Source organism: Alligator sinensis, unplaced genomic scaffold (assembly GCF_000455745.1).
Source record: "Alligator sinensis unplaced genomic scaffold, ASM45574v1 scaffold627_1, whole genome shotgun sequence".
NCBI lineage: Eukaryota > Metazoa > Chordata > Crocodylia > Alligatoridae > Alligator > Alligator sinensis.
Genome location: NW_005842635.1, coordinates 101,566 through 108,084, shown reverse-complemented (window position 1 = coordinate 108,084; position 6,519 = coordinate 101,566).

The window sequence follows — 6,519 nt, the reverse complement described above, 5'->3', positions numbered from 1 at the left end:
GAAGGCTTTTTTGAAGTCAAGATATATGGCATCAATCTCTTCTCCCTTGTCCAGGTGATAGGTCACCTGGTCGTAGAAGGAAATGAGATTGGTTAAGCAAAACTTACCCGCAACAAACTCGTGCTGGCTATCCCTTAAAATGTTGACGTCGGCCAGTCCATTAAGGATGGCCTCTTTAATAAACTTTTCTAAGATCTTCCCCATGATAAAAGTCAGGCTATATGGGCCTATAGTTAGCCGGATCCACTTTCCTCCCTTTCTTGAAGATAGGCACCACATTGGCCTTCTTCCAGTCTTCAGGCACTTCACCAGAGCGCCAAGAGTTTTCAAAGATCCGTGCTAGAGGCTGGGCTATGATGCTCGCCAGCTCCTTGAGTACCCTGGGGTGAAGATTGTCAGGGCCGGCTGACTTGAAGGTATCAAGCTTCTCAAGTGCTAATCCTTGCTGAATTAACTCGTTATCTAGTAGCTACTAGTAGCTAGCTACTGTGTATTGAGCTGGTCCCTGAGTGAATTATGATTGATTGGTAACACAGTACCCTAGCAGCCAGGTCTGCAGTAGTTCCCCCCCTCCCCCAGTTTTGCTTGTCTGCAGCTTGAGGTACAGTTTCCCCCAAGCCCCTGCACCTATCTCCTTGAGAGCTGGCAGGCTTTGTTGCCACAGCAGGGTTTAGCAGGCCTGCAGCTTTCACCCTGCTGCTTCTTAACACACACAGTGTCACCGATGTCATGAGTTTTGCTTGTCCGCAGCTTGAGGTGCAGTTTCTCACAACCCCCCACACTTATCTCCTTAAAACCTAGCACACTTTATGGCCTTACCAGGGGCCACCCCTCAAAATTTGTCCCCCCTCTGTGGCATCACACACACACACACACACACACACACACACACACACACACACACGACACGAGTTTTGCTTTCAGAATGTTGGGGTGAAGTTTCCCAGAAACCCCTGCACCTATGACCTTAAATCTTGGCAGGATTCATACTCTCAGCAGAGGCTACCATCCCTGAAAGGTTCATCTGAATCATCCAAAAGACAACAAAGTTATAAATATTTCATTGATTCCCCATTATCTTCTATGGCCAAATCTCCGAATCTTTTCCTATTCAATTCAGAAGCTCCGAATCAATTCAGAAAGCCTAAAGCTTCAAAAGATTTGATTTGGATTCATAGATTCAGCCTCCAAATCATCTGAATCATCTCCAAATCTGAATCATGACCCGAAGCTTTGCACAGCCCTAATGGCCTGTCAAGGTTTTTTCTAAGGTGGTGTGATCTCCAGAAGGGGGTCGCCAGCTGGTCCTTCTGGATGGACAGGTAGGGTACTGATCAGGTTGAAGAGGGTGCCCCTGAGGGTCATGCTTCACTGCCTTTTATCCCTATCTGGCAGACTTCTGTGATCCCCCCAGCATCATCTTGGCTGCCCAATCCAGAGGTCGCTGTCCCACGTGAGTCTGGAGTATAGCATGACAGCTCTGCCTGCTGTGGTAGGATGTCCACCTGCTGGTACATGCATTTTTTGGAGTCAGTTTGTGATTTTGATTAAATTTAACAGTGGTATTGTTAAAGGTTGCAGGAGTAGTCCATTGGGGGACATCTAGTCCCGGGAACTGGTCTCCAGCATTGATTAACTTTAACTGGATACCTTGTTGCATATAAAATGGACTTCCAGGGAATGGCATTGATCCTTTCCTGCTAACAATCTGCAGTAGGAGGTGTTAACTGCTGTTCATTAACTTGCAACCGCAGCTGGTTCTGCCTATTACTTAATCACTTACTCAGATTCACTCCCATTCATTCAGGAAACCAGCCCCAATATAGCAATGCAATTCCAGTGATTACTATTCCAATGCAGTCTTAAAATAATAGTTCTAATAATACAAGGTATGACTTTACTTTAAAGAAAAATACATTTATTAAAAGTTAACAGGTATAAAATACAATAACCAGGGTAAAGATGAGACAGACGAAATATAAAAATGCAATGTGATTTAATGAAGATCAAAGGCCCCTGGGGACAGTGAGTTAGGTTACATACAGTAGATTGATTTAGAATAAACTTTAGACAGATATGGGAAGTTTTCTTTTAGGAAATAGGTTTTAATTAAAGGGGGAATGTGTTCACCAGGATATATTTACAGTCATGTTTTCAATGGACCTTGGCTTTTCTTGTCTTTTGCAGGCTTTGCTTTGAAGTGGATATTTTAGTTCTTTTGTTTCCTTTAGTGACACTTAGCTCAACTGATATGTAGATGTAGTTTGTAGGTTTTTCCTACACAAAGCCACTTCACCTTTCTGGCTTGCTCCGAGCCTTGCTACACCCATGCAATGAGTGTGCCAAGTCTCCGCCAATATTCAGAAGGAAAAAGAAATGCACAAAATGCAGGTGGTGCAGGCAAGAAAAGGCTTCTTTTTACAGCCCTATAGCCCATAAGGGGTAGAGACCAGTTAGGAACATAGTTAGCTGAGCCCCAGGAGGGGGAGGAATGGACAAAGGCTTAGGGGCCTGAGCCCCAAGAAAAGGCAGAGATGGCTTAAAGGCCTAGAGGCCAGAGCCCTGAGAGAGGCAGAGACTGATACAGACTAGGAGGCCCAGAATGACAGTGGAAACTGGGCTGAGCACACACTGATGGGTGATTTGTAACACCTGAGGCATGGACGTGGCCATAGGGGAAGTTAGAGGCCACAGAATTAGCCCTTAAAGCAATTATTGCACTGGAACACTGACTGGCCAAGAGAGCCCACCTAGCACTTGAGAGCAAGTTTGAGATGCGTACAGTCCTCCCGAAAGGACTCAGTGGTTTCAAGCATATGTGAGGGCTCACCCTGGGATCTTAGAGCAGCCTCTCTTTATATCAACTTAACTAATTACAATAGGGCATGGCAGTAGAAAGGAAGGAGACTCAGTGAGCCAGGATGCGTGCAGGAGCTGCAGGACCACCATGGGCATCACAGCCACCCCTGGGGCCTGGGCTTGTTACACCAACACTGAACTGAAGACCTTGGACTTTAAAGGGAAGATAAAAAGGGTTGGTAGGTACAGTGCTTCTGCAGGATTTAGGCATATCAACCTAGTCATTCCATTTGTCATTATTATAATTAATCATTATTATTCTAAAGCTGCATCACTTTGTTATTTTGTATTTTAGGCAATTATTTCGTTTTCCCATTTACTGATCTATTTTGAATGAAACACTGCTAGCTTTTCAGCTGCTGTGCTGGGCTTTGTTTTATCTAAATCTTCATCATTTCAAGTTTTGTAACACAAAGCATATGTTAAAATCCAATTAGAAAAGCTAATAAATCATGTGAAAGTTTAACTGCATAAAACAAATTTGAAAGCTCAAACAATAGCCAATTTGGAGTTAGACTGTATAATCTAACAGAGCTCACCTTGCCAAGTAGTGACATTAGCATTAAAATTTCACTTGAACACCATATGCAGTCAAGAGATATTGCTTATCACCAACCTCCAGAAGGAAAATTAAAACCAAGAAAAGTGTGATTGCTCAGTTCTAGATGTGTGCAGTATAAGAAACTAAGAATAAGGGGCTAGAAAGGTCATTTCTTCAAAGCTAAAAATGTCAGTGCTTTGTATATGTAACATCTGAGGACAAATATAAATATTGAGAATAAAGGTTCTTGAATAAATGTCCCTCAACGTTAAAAAAAAAAAAATATAGAATTCTATTAGGGTTTAGTTTTGTGCTTTGACGATTTTCACAAAGATATTGCTATAGCTGAAAAAAAACCATAGCTGAAGCTAGCCATTTAAAGTTCTTTTTAATGAAGAGAACAATGAAATATAATAGGCATGAATAATGCAAAACTCGGGGAGTTTTTGTACTGCCATAACTTTTGTTGAAATTAACTGTTTTGAAGGTTAGCACCTTTTGAAGGGTGGTTCCAAACAAGTTCGAAGAAAACAACAAGTATATACGCAGTAAAGGCTGTGGGTGCTCAGTGTCCCCAAAAGAATCCAACTACTTATCTAAATGCCTAAATATGAATCTCTTTTCAAGTCCATTGTATCATCTTCTGAAAACTGCTTGGCTTCCTTCAAAGAGAGATTTCCTTGGCACTGACTTGTGAAGAAACATCCTCTGTTGCAGAATTTATCTTCAGTCTCTTAATTAAGTTCGATCACAAGTCCAGGAGGGTCTTTTTATATCTTTCCCAAGATGCCAGATATCAATTCAAAGCTAATCCAGGCTATGGTGGATTGTGTTAGACAATCTGTCTTTCCAGAAGAAGAGGATGGCATCAGGAAATCTGATCTGAAGTATCCACTTTCAGATGAAAAATAACAAGCTATAAGCAAAGGAGATGGAGTTATTTATTTCTGTTGCCTCTAAGTAGAGAGCACTGTACAAATTTCCTGCAGGATATTAAGCAAGCTTCTGGGAATATATTAAACCTTGATTTACCAAGCCACCCATTTACTGCCTAAAGGCAATGCCCCAGCAGCTGACTGAGCTGGAACATCTGGAAAACAAACACATGATTCATAGGTGAATCCTGAAAACTTGACTATAGGATGCTGTAGGAAGCACAGATGATATTTTGACAGTGCTGCTGCTGTAATGTTGTTTATTCCTGTCCTTCAAGACTTTCTTTGTAATGGGAGTGGAACCACAAAGAGTATGTATGAATGCCTGTTATTGTCTAAAAGCATATCACTTTATTGAATTGGTCTCAGCCATAATATAGCAGTTTCAGTTTTGCCATGCATCTTCTGAAGTGATCTAGAGGGCATTAGAAAGTATATGGCTCCTTTCTTAAAGAACTAAATGAGAATGATGATATTCTAATGAAAAAGACTATTTTACAGACCCCTTTGGGAATTTATCATCAAAAAGTAATATAACATTTTTCTACCTCACAGTCACCATACTTTTTTGCATGACTGACAGTCACAGCACATACAAATGATCTGTCAATAGAATGAGAATGAGATGTATTTGAAGTGTTGTGCAGAGCCTTAGAATTCAAACAGCAAGATATGCTGAGGTTAAGTTGCATTGGCAAAGGTGTGTGGCAGGGAAGGAAGGATCAATAGAAAAACAATAGTGATATGAATGAGAATTAGCAATGCCATGCAAGGCAAATCATCACCAAAATTGTGATTACAGCATACACAATTTAGTGCAGATTATGATTTAGTTTCTAGGTAGAAGCTTGTAAAAGCTTCTAAAAATAGGAAAACATTTACAAGACCATTCTGATTGCCTCTCACCTTATCCTCAGCTCCCTAATGAGGTGTCATAAGTTTAAAATGGTCCTATCACAACAACAGTGCAGAATACTTTGCTCATCCATCATGCCCAAAAAGGTATTAGGAGTCTATATCCCATCTGTTCTGGTCACTCTGCTCCATTTCTTCCTCAGGATGACTAATGATGAAACCTAAAAAAATGTGATGAAGCAAACATGATAGAAAAGTATCATGCCCTTAGAGAAAGGTTACTTTCTCTTTGTTTCTCCTTGCAGTTCTTCAATTTCTCACTAGTTATAGCAAACTTCAGTACAGCTCAGTGTATTTTCTGTTTCTCTCCTCCTGTCTGCACTCTTCTCATTTTTCCTCAGCCATTTTCTCTCTCATGGAATCCTAACCCAGACTGTCTGCCACCAGAAGAGTTACCAAGAAACCATCTTTTGCACCATGGTGTTCATATGTGGATATTTGAGCCCTTCACAAATATAGATGCACACACCTTCATTGGCATGTACACTTATCAAGTCCATATAGAACTTGTTTTTATAAATTCTCTCATTTAAATGCATGTAAATGATAACAAAAATGCATCATGTTACATGTGTACAAATATTCTTTGAAATTTCATTTAAAAAAATGAAAGGGGCTCTTGCAATTTAACCTCCATAATGAGCCTACTTTGGACAATACATTCTGTCCAAGAGAGCAGATGTAACCTCTACCCCCTTGTACTATAGAAATAAATTTCAAAATAGGTCCATCTTGGGAGGTTCAGGGACACCTAAGGTGACCACCCAACCCTAATTGGGCAGGATAATCCCAAAATGTAAACATCAGGTCCCAGTCCCAGGCTGAATGACTCCAGGACAGTATTTGTCCCAGATTCCCCTCAATATAGGCCCATATGTAACACCCCCCTCTCCCGCCCCAGCCTCTGGTACTCTGTCCTCCTGGCTACACATGTCATTCAGAGACATCGTAAGGTCTGTGGCCCCACCCAGAAGGGCAAATCCACCCTTAGAACATTCCCCCCAGGGGAAAGCAGCACCACCCCCTTCTACTGTGTGAGCATGTGGAGCCCTGTGGGGGAGGCAGCCAGCTCTCCTTGCCCCTCCCCCACTCCTCCAGGCACACCCTGCTGGTGCCCTACATCACGCCCCCATGCGCAATTCTTGTTGTAGAGCTCCTCCAGGTGGTGTCAGTGATAAACTACTCCCCTCTCACCCAATTTTTTTAAATGGCATGTGTCCCACTTTTGCATTTTGAAGACGTTGGTTTATTTATCTGATAGGACTACAT